General features: G+C 38.9%; 1 long non-coding RNA gene across 1 annotated transcript in view; it reads right to left on the bottom strand.

The window, feature by feature from the left end:
• LOC115272706 overlaps nt 1-9,768 on the bottom strand; it is a 16,089-nt gene extending 6,321 nt beyond the window's left edge. Inside the window, exons 1-2 of the long non-coding RNA XR_003900416.1 lie at nt 9,698-9,768; nt 9,045-9,180 (exon numbers count right to left, since the gene is read on the bottom strand). This is a non-coding gene — a long non-coding RNA (uncharacterized LOC115272706). The remainder of the gene's footprint in view (nt 1-9,044; nt 9,181-9,697) is intronic.
• Nucleotides 9,769-10,934: the final 1,166 nt, after the last annotated feature.

Here is a 10,934-nt window from a genome sequence, read left to right as displayed (position 1 = left end):
CGTTCAGTTCATGGTTCGTCTCCAGTATTCAGTAGTCTCCCTTGATCTGTGTCCCTCACTCTTCCCTGCTCTCTTTCCCTCTTCCTCTCCCCCTGGTCCCCTGCCAGGTCTCTCCTGTTAGACCTATGAATGCAAACATATGGTATCTATCCTTCTCTGCCTGACTTACTTCGCTTAGCATGACACCCTCAAGGTCCATCTTTTTACATTTTGCCAGTTTCACTATATGTTGTGCCAAAGGTCAATTCAAGTAACGTCTTAAGGGGGTTCTTCATGTGTCTTGAATTTGAATGTCTATTTCTTTCCCCAGATTTAGGAAATTCTCAGTTATAATTTGGTCTCATGTTCTTAGGGACCTCTCTCCCTTTTTCCTCTTCAGGAATTGTCATGATACAAATATTTTTTCGTTTGATTGTATCACTCAGGTCTTGAATTCTCCTTTCCTGCTCCTGGATCAATTTCTTTCCTTTTTTTCAGCTTCCTCTTTTCCTAAAACTGTGCCTTCTAATTCACCTATTCTTCTCTCTGCCTCTTCAATCCTCATGGTGTCCACCTGCATTTTATTACTCACTTCATTTATAGCCTTTTTAAACTGTCACAGCTATTTTGAAAGGCCCCAGTCATTGTATCAGTAGCTTCTATGATGCATTTTTCAAGCCCAGTGATTAATTTTATGACAATTGTTTTAAATTATTGTTCAGTTATGTTGTTTAGATCTGTTTTGAACAGTTCTGTGGCTGGACTTCTTCTTAGAGTTTCTATAGGGGAGAGTTGTTTTGTTTTGTCACTTTGGCTAGTTTTCTGTCTTTTGTCAGTTTTAAAAAGCTCATTGTGCACTGTGCACCTGTTAGTATTGCTCTATTAAAGGAGGCTTATTGACTGTGCAGGGCCTGTCATTTCAGGAAATGTTCTTTTAATTATGTCTCTCTGCTTCTCATGTGCTTTTGATTATTTTATTTCCCTACTCCGCAATATTTGGAACTCAACCTCATACATACTTCAGCTTGTTTCTTGGGGTAGCCCTGAGTAGGAAAACAGACAGACAAACACACAGGGAATAGAAGTACGCCAATGCACAGACAAATCAAACAAACAAATTAAAAGGGGGGAAAGAAGAAAAGAAAAGGGAGAAGAAAGACAAGAAAAGAAGAAAACAGTAAAGTGGGGGCAGAGACAACAAAGGATAATGGATAGTCTAAAAGTGTGTAACCAGTCGAGGGGAGAGATAAGGATGAGATAAGGGAGAACATATCTAGATGGCAGGAGGAAAAAAAAAAGGAGAAAGGAATAAGTAAAATAAAGAGTAAAAATTAAAAAAAAATTTTAAAGCAAAACAGATAATAATAACTTAAAAAATAAGTACAAAAAAACCAGGTCCCCCCAGAGGATAGGTGTGGTTTGGTGTAGGTAGGTCCTGGGGGTTGCTCTCGGAGACCCCGCCTTGGTGGTTGTGGAGAGTAGAATGGCAGCGCCCCAAGCTCCACAGAACTAAGTGCTGCAGGCCACTCTTATGAGTCATATCTCCTTGTGCAGCTGCTGAGCCAAGCTGTATTTTCCAGGACTCACCTGGCTTCAAAATCCTAGTCCATGAACTTTTATGCTACCACAGATGGGATGTACTCACTTTGGTGGCTGGCTTTTTAGCCAGGATCACATGGGGGGAGGAAGCTGTTTTTCTTGGTGCTGGCAGGTATTTGCACTGCCAGAAATGAGGGGCGCACTCCTGCAGCCAAAGTGCGTGTCCCCAACTCTGTTGCCAACTTCCTGCCAGGATTGTGCAGGAAGTGGGGGCTCTTTTTTCTCTTGTGCCACCTGTATTCGGGATTTGCGCTCACATGGAGTGAGAGTTTTTCTTTCCATATGGGGTTAAACGTTCTTTATCTCTTCTCTAGAGACAGTACTATGAACATGTTCAGTTTCTCTTTCTCTTCCCTTTGTTTCTCAGGGGCTCAGTGTGCTCTCCCTGTGTTGGGCTGAGGCTCCCACCTCCCTGCCCTTCTTGGGCTGGCCCACTTTACACTCTCCCCAGTTTGTACTCACTCACTCAGGCATCTCTGAGGTTGTATTCTTTCTGCAGTCTGTATCCACTCTTACAGATGAGAGTAATGTCCTTCTCAGTTCAATAGATGGGATGGAAGACATTTACAGAGCTCCCTTCCTCTCCACCATCTTGGCTCCTCCCAAAGCCTCAAAGTTTTCAATTATGATGAAGTCCAAATTACCAGTTTATTCTTATGTCAGAGATCCACCAATCTAATCCCACATTTGATGATTCACTAGGAAAACTGACAGGACACATCCTGTAGTTATACTCATGACTAAAACTCATAATAACAAAAAGAGATCAGCAAAAGGAAAGGCACCTAAGATGCAGTCTTGAAGAAATTTAGTGTAAGCTTCCAAGAGTCCTCCCTTTGTGGAATCACAGAGGATGCACAATTTTCTAGCATCTAATTGTGACAACATGAGCAATGTGTTGTCTACCAGGAAAGCTCATTAGAGACTCAGTGCCTAAGGTGTTATTGGGAGCTGGTCTATAGACATCTTTTATCTACCATATATAAAAAAAAATTCCAGACTCTCAGAAGGAAAGCATGTTTTCAGCATAAGCCATATTGTTTGCAGGAACAGTTTGGGCTCAGTGTGCTACTCTTATCAGTTGAGAATAGTGGGAATCCTCCATTAGTTCATGTTTCCAGACACTCATAAAGGACCAAACTTTCAACCATGCTTTTCAAGGATAGCAGTCTCAGTCTTTCTATTACTACTTTCTGTACAATTTTTTTCTGGATCTTCTTTTTGCCATTGTGTCTAAGAAATATTCTTTTAAGCCAAGGCCACAAAGATTTTTCTCCTATGTTGCCTTCTAGAAATTTTATAGTGATAGCTTGAACATTTAGGTCTATGACCGATTTTTAATTACTTTTTGCATATGGTACTATTGAGGGATTGAAGTACACTTTATTTTCATCTTTAATTTTTTAATTTTAAATTTAATGTTGATTTATTTTGAGTGAAAGGGAGAGAGAGAAGGGGGAGGGAGGGAGAGAGAGAGAGAGAGAGAGAGAGAGAGAGGGAGGGAGGGAGGGAGGGGCAGAGAGAGAGGGAGACACAGAATCTGAAGCAGGCTACAGACTTTCAGCTATCAGCACAGAGCCCAACACGAGGCTTTGTTGAGCAGGTAGCCAACAGAATAAATGAGCAGATAGCCATTTATTCAGTACCATTTGTTGAAAAGACTATGAATTCCCTCTCCTCGGACTTGTCTTTGCACCTTTATTGAAAATCAGTTGTCCATATATGTGCATGGGTCTCTTTTTGGACTCTGTCCTGTTTCATTGACATGTGTCCATCTTTACATCAATAATATTATATAGTTTTCATTGTTGTAGTGATATAATAAGTTCTGAAATTACATAGTATTTTCTTTATGACTTTTTAAAAATTGGTGCAACTTTTCTAGATCCTTTGAATTTTGGAAAATTCTTGTTTATTTCTTTTTTATTGAGGAGATTTTGTTTTTCTCATCCTCTCTCCTCCTTTTTTATCCTGGACTTCTTCCTTCTTTAAATCAGGAGTCAGTGTTGCATTTTGCCAAATGCCTAGTTGGCATCTATTGAGATGATCATGTGGGTTTTATTCTTTATTTTGTTAATATGGCAAAATATATTTAATGATTTTTAAATGTAATACCAACCTGTATTTTTAGAGTAAATCCCATGTAGTTATGTTTTCCTTTTTGTGCCTTATACCTGATTTGTTAAAACTTTGGATAGAAGTTTTACATTTATGTCAAAGAAATTACTAATAATCTAATAGAGGTTATTATTTTGTAGTGTTTTTTTTTTTTTTCTTACAATGTTTTTGTCTGGTTTGACATCAGGGAAATGCTGGTCTCAGAATGAACTTGGTGTAGACTTTAATTTTCAATTTTATGGAAGAGTTTGAATAAATGCAGTATTATTTCTTCCCTAACTCTTTAGTAGAATTCACCAGTGGTGCTGACAGGTCCTGACATTTCTTTGTAAGAAAGTTTTAAACTACAAATTAAACAGGATATCAAAGAAATATCTGCACTCCTATGTTTAACACAGCATTACTTACAATAGCTAAGATGTGAAAAAACAATCTAATTGTGAATGGATAAATGGATAAAGAAGATGTGTGTGTGTGTGTGTGTATACATACACAATTATATATGTACTATATATGTCTATGTGTGTGTATAGTTATACACACAAACATACACAAAATGGAATAGTATTCAGTCCTGGGGAAAAAAAATCCTGTCACTTGTAACAACATGAATGGAGAGAGGGCATTATGCTAAGTAAGATAAGCCAGACCGAGAAACACAAATACTGCATGGTATCATAATATGTTGAATCTGAATAAAAAGTTGAACTCATTGAAACAGAGAGTAGAGAAGTGGTTGCTAAGGGCAAGATCATTCCCTATGTTCCTCTAGGCTATTGTTTTTATACATTTTACTTCTTTAGCTGTTATTAATCCCATACTACATTATTATTTTTATTTCAATAGTCATCTTTAAAAGACATTTAAATTTAATAATAGGAAAAAACTCATATATTTATCCATTGAGTACTCATTTGTGGTCTTCTTTGCTCCTTTTGTAGATCCATACTACTATCTGGTATTTTCCTCCCACCTGGAGGACTTTCTTTAACACTTTTTGGTAGTGTAGGTCCACTGATGATGAATTCTTTCAGATTTTGGATGCCTGGAAAAAACTTGATTTTGTCTTTATATTAAAAGATGTTTTTTGCTAGCTATAAAATTCTTAACTGATAGGTTTTTTTCTTTCACAAATTTAAAGATGTTATGTTACTGTCTTCTCACATGCATTGTTTCAAAAAAGAAGGCTGCATAAATAAACTGCTGCCTTAAAGTATTTCTCTGATTGTAATGTGTCTTTTTTTCCTCCTGTCCTCTTCTAGCATTTTCTTTATCACTGATTGTGAGCAATTTGATTATGATGGGTCTAAGTGTATTTCTTCACTTTTTCTTATGGTTGTGTTTCATTGAGCTTCTTTGGTTTGTGAATTTGTAGTTTTCATCAAATTTGGACAGGTTTTGTCAATTATTTCTTGAAATAGATGTTCTGCCTTCTCTCTTCTTTAGGGACTTTACATATATATTCAGTCTTCTGAAATCATTCCACGGATTACTAATACTCTTTCATTATTTCTATTTATTTTACTATTTGTGTTTCATTTTGGATAGTGTCTAAGGCTAGGTTTTCAAGTTTACTGATCTTTTTTTCTGTAATGTCTAATCCATAAGTCTCATTTAGTGGACTTTTCATCTCAAACCTTACAGATTTTATGTTTTGAAGATTGATTTGTTCATGTCTCTATTTAACTTTTCCAGCCTTTGGAGTACACTTACAATGACTATAGTGTCCTTTTCTATGAATTCTGATATCTATGTCAATTTTTGGTCAGTTTCCATTTATTTGCATTTTCATTATGTGTTAACTTTTTTTTAAAGTTTCTTTAAATGCCTGGCAACTTTTTATATGATGCCTATTTTATAAATTTTTCTAATTGAATGCTAGATTGTTATTGTGATTTGTCTAGATATTCATGTGTGTTTTTTTTTTAAATCTGTGATATAGTTACTCAGAAATAGTTTAATCCTTTTAGGTCTTGCTTTTAGTATTTGTTAAGCAGGATCAGAGCAATGCTTGATCTGGAGCCAATTGTACCCCATTGTGATCTAAGACTGTTTGTGTTGTGTGCTCTACCCAGTGTCCTATGGTTCTTGAGGTTTTCCATTCTGACTCATGGGAACAGGAATTTCTTTCAGCCTTGCGAAGCCTAGCATTATTACCTATACTCTTTAAGGTCATTCTCTTTCTTTCTTGAGTGGCTTCCTCACATGCATGTGCTGATAAATGTTTAGTTAAATACTCAGAACTTACTCTGTGGAGACCTCCAGAGTTTTGTCCTATCACAGCTCTCTCCTCACCAGTACTATGTTTTGTAAAGTGTAGCTACCTTGGAGTCCCTAGACTTGTAGTTCAGTCTCCTCAGTTCAGGAAGGAGTTGGGTTTCCCCTCCTTGCATTGTGGTATGGAAATTCTGTCAAGAACATATGCCATGGCAATTTCAGGACCATCTTGTTTATTTTCTGTTAATCAAAGATCAGTGTTCTCTTTTCCTGATGTCTAATGTCTCGCCATTGTTTCATGTATTATGTCTATATTTGTTGTTCCAGGTGGGAAAGTATAGCTGACCTCAGTTAATCCATCTTCACTGGATGCAGAAGTAACTGTGTTTAGGAATGTTTGGATCCTTGTGAGTCTTAGTTTGGCATAATACAGTGTTAACAACTCACAAATCTTATTTTCCCAAATTATTTGTCAGTAGTTCTTTTTGAATACAAAAGTATGTTTACTTTTTCATATTTGCTGAGGGTAGAGGAAGGGTAGATCAGCACACAGTAAATATCTGTACTTAAGAGATGATCAGAGAAAATTTAGAGAATGTAGTCAGTAGGTCTGTGATTGTAGTAGGATACAAATAGATGATATAGAGTTAAAATGCAAGGGCAAAAGGGGACAGTGCTTCTCAGAGCATCCTCTACTTGATATATGGCATCTTTCCGAAGCTCATCTTAGCGCTCCCAAAGAGCCTGATGGGTCTAATGCAATGCAATGCAATGGATTAGAGCCCTACATATTGATTAAGCATCTGTTTATGCTTGGGAAGGAGAACTCTGGAATTTCAATAAATTTTGACATCTTCAATTCTGTTAGCATTTTGCCTAGCAAGATTTTAAAGTAGAGTGGGGGCAGCCTTTTAGATGGAGAGTCTGGGTTTAGGCGGCTGGTACTACTGAATGTGAATCATGCCTCTGGCATTTATTATTATCTGTATGGCACACAGAAGTATGTTTAATCTCTCTAATCCACAATTTTCTGTGTAATGAGGATAACCATACTTAAAAAAAAGTTGAAGGTGGGTATTAAAGGAGACACAGTGCATTACAATGTGGGTAGGCATTATACTAGATGTTTGTATTCATCAGGATTGTTCAGAGAAAGAGGACCAACGGGGTGTGTGTGTGTGTGTGTGTGTGTGTGTGTGTAGGGTAGAGATTTGTCTGTATTATGGAGGTTGACAAATTTAGAATCTGCAGAGTGGATTCAAAGCTTGAAGACACAGGTAGGAGCTGAAGTTGCAGTTGGTGTCCCAAGGTCATCAGCTAGCAAAACTCTTTCTTGCTCAGGGGAGGTTACTTTTCATTCTCTTAAGAACTTCCACTGATTGCAAACCCACATTATAGAGGAAAGTCGTCTTAAAGTCCACCAATTTAAATTTATATTTCATCTTAAAACACCCTCGCAGAAATATCCAGAATAATGTGTGACCAAATATCTTGGCACCGTGGCCTAACTAAGTTGACATAAAATTAGCCACCACAATGTTTGTTTATGCATATTAGCTCATTTAACTCTTTCATCAATGCTGTGAGGTAGGTATTATTTTCTCAGACTCAATGTGGGGCATTTGATGTTGTGGGAGATGAAGTAATTTGCACAAGACTGAGATTTGAACTCAGGATTTATTAGACTACAAAGCCCATTCTCTTAAAAACTCTATTCAAATGTATTCCACAGTGCCTGTCACATAATTGGTGTGCAATTAAGGTTATCCCTCACTTCTTATACTGGAGATAGTTTGGTTTCCATCCTTCTCTCCTTGACAAAGCTGTAAGTAATTATGTGACCAGGTGAGGTCTTTTGGGTCTTTACTTTTTTCCTTTGAATTTAAAGTTTATTTATTTATTTTGAGAGAAAGTTCATATGAGTGCATGCAAGTGGGGGAGAGGCAGAGAGAGAATCCTAAGCAAGCTCCATGCTACCAGCATGGATCCTGACACAGGGCTGGAACTCCTAAATGGCGAGACCATGACCTGAGCGGAAGTTGGATGCTTAACTACTGAGCCATCTAGGTGCCTCTGTTCTTTACTCTTAATGCTTATTAGTGTCTGATATGTACAGGTTCTCTGTAAATTGATGCCTGAGTGCAGCTGGAAATACTATTGCAAACCGCTTAATCTCTAAATCAAATAGTATTTTTCCCCTTGATTAATTACTTTGTATAAAGGGATAAGCACTGGGGAGAAAAAAAAGCCAGATCTGGCCTGGATTCTACCCTCAAACATCTTGTAATTTCATATTGGAGTTGGGGAATAAATTCATCTATTCATTCATTCATTCATTCATTCATTCATTCAACAAGTGGCATTTCTTTCCCACTTGGTGCCAGGCTTTAGTCTAGGAGCTAGGAACACAATGTCGACCCTGTATTAGTTTCCTTTTGCGTCTGTAACAAATTACCACAAACTGAAAGCAATACATTTCTATTATTTTACAGTTCTGGAGCCAAATTACAAAATGAGTCTTGAAAGGGTAAAATCGAAATGTTGGCAGGACTAGTTCCATCTAGAATCTCTGGAAGAATCCATGATGCCTCTTCCAGCTTCTAGAGGTCACCTGCATTCTTTGCTCATGGCCCCACATCCCATACCTTTTGTCCTTCTGCTTCCATTGTAGCATTATTGTCTACTGACTCATCTCCTGCCTTCCTCTCATAAGAATCGTTCTGACTGTGTCATGTCCACCTGGATAATCCAGGATGATACCTTCATCTCAAAATTCTAAATTTATTCACATCTGAAATGTTCTCTTAAGCCATGTATGGTAACCTCTTTAAAGGTTGCTTGGATTAGAGCCTAGAAATCTGCCATCAACCTTTATTTAGCCTACCATACACCTTCATTCAGTAAATGAGACTGTCAAAGAGTTAGGGTCTGATATGTTTAGATAAGTGCTAAAAAGGGAAATAAATTATGGTAGAGAGAGAGAATGATCGGGTGGGAGGAGTTGTTCTAGTGAGAGATTTGTCAGGGAAAACCTGTCTGGTGAGGTGACATTTGATTGGGGCTTTAGGACTGAAGGGTACCCCAAATGTTGTCCCACAACTGAGGTCTCCTCATGACCAACAGTTTCCTACCTGGAGAGAAGCACATCACACTGCCCAGATTTCCTGTCCTTGGCTTCAAGGTCTGATGGCATTTCTGACTCTGATCAGTTACTCATCACCAAGACAACTGTGTCCAGGATTCAGCTCAATGCCAGTACTCAGGAGACTGATCGAGCAAATGTTTAGGGTAAAGGAGGATCAGCAACTCTTATCAGAAAAGGGAGGATAGTTCAGTTTTAATAAACTTACCTGTAACTTTGCAATTATAAAATCTAGAAAAAAATGTTCTTTTAGTCCAGCATGTATATCATGGTAAAGTCATTTTGAAAAAAAAATATTTTCTTTTGATTTCCCTGTGAGGAAGATTAGACCATCAACATTCATTCCACCAGAGACTTATGTGGCTCTAGTCTGGGCTTAGCTCAGAGCCAGCCCAAGCAGGCCATATATCAGGAACTGGCCCTCACTGCCACACCTCTCTACTCCCAGCATGTCCTCCTGTCCCAGCTGCCTCCTGCTTGAGTCTCTAGCTTCATTATTTACTAGATGTTTTTCCTATTTTTCCCCACACTGCGATTAACATCTAGAAAGACAGAGATCCCTATGTGTAAAGCTTTGAACCATCACCTGGAAATATACCCAGCTGTTTCTATACTGGAGTTTAAGAGCATTTAGCTAATTACCATCCTCAGGAAGAGAAAGCTTCCTAATGGAAGCAGCAAGATCTTTTCTGCCTTACAGTGGGAGCCAGTTGCCAACAGATAAATAGGAGTTATGTCACACCCCTCCCCATTTATGCCCTCACAGGGGAGGGTGTCATAAAGTGCTGCCTCAGCAGGCCTAATACTATGATGTGTATTTTGACAAAGATACTTTTTCAGGGCCATGAAAGTAAAAGCACCATAAAATCAGAAGGAAACAGAGTATAAATTGAATCTGAATGAGTCCCAGCTCAGCTTTGCTATTGCACCTTGGCGAATATGGCCTGACTTGTCTGTCCCTTCCAGCTGCTTCAGTGGCTAGACTTCCAGGAGCCTGATGACATAATAGTCACTTGAGCTACATTGGCCTGGAGGGTCTGGGAATGGAGGGGAGGGAGGGAGATAGGGCCTGTCCTAGCGATGTGGGTACACAGAAGGTGTCTGGAAGTAAGTGTGTGTGTGCATGTTCATGGATGTGTGTGTGTGTGTGTGTGTGTGTGTGTGTGTGTGTGTGTGTCTTGGGGGCAATGTACTGATGCTTGGCTGGTTCATGGTTCCTGGCTTCTATGTCCTAAGAGGTGGCTGCCCACTCTTTTTACGAGGCATTGCTGAGAGCAGGCTTGCCCTCATTAATCACTGTAATAGCAATAAGTAGGCAATTAAGTTCTCCCAAGGATGCATGTAAGATTCCTTGGCTTTAGCAAAGCTGTGCTAGTTGGTGAAGTTAATGGCAGGGAGCTGGAGCTGTGAGTCTGGGTCAAGGCTCATTTTCAGGTTCAGAGACACAATGACAGGCCCAGAATTGTCTAGTTTTCTCAGTGCAGGGAGGTCACCCTCAGGCTTGCTAAACTGTGGGCTCAATATCCTAGGGGATTTGACTTCTTCATCTCCTTGATGCAAGGATTTGCTGGCTAGTTGCTGCTGCCTGACCCCTGTGCCAAAGGTTCACTCTACTAACTCCTTCCTACCCTGGAGACCAAGGGAAGAATACATTCCCTGATTGTGGCTCACACACTGTATTCTAAAAATGAGCACCCAATCCACATCAGTGAACTGAAATCAAGACTTAAACTACTGTTGATTTGATGATGAGGAGTTTGGGCATCTTAGAGGGCAACTCCAAATCTGCCTATTAGCAGGATCATTGTAATGGCTTCTTGGAGTGGGATCTTCCTTGAAGCTCTATCTTGCCCACCTTTGAATCATCTTACTGTTAAAC

Source organism: Suricata suricatta, chromosome 2, assembly GCF_006229205.1.
Source record: "Suricata suricatta isolate VVHF042 chromosome 2, meerkat_22Aug2017_6uvM2_HiC, whole genome shotgun sequence".
Taxonomy (NCBI): domain Eukaryota; kingdom Metazoa; phylum Chordata; class Mammalia; order Carnivora; family Herpestidae; genus Suricata; species Suricata suricatta.
The sequence above is the reverse complement of the archived record's forward strand: the minus strand, read 5'-3'. Positions and strand labels throughout refer to the sequence as shown.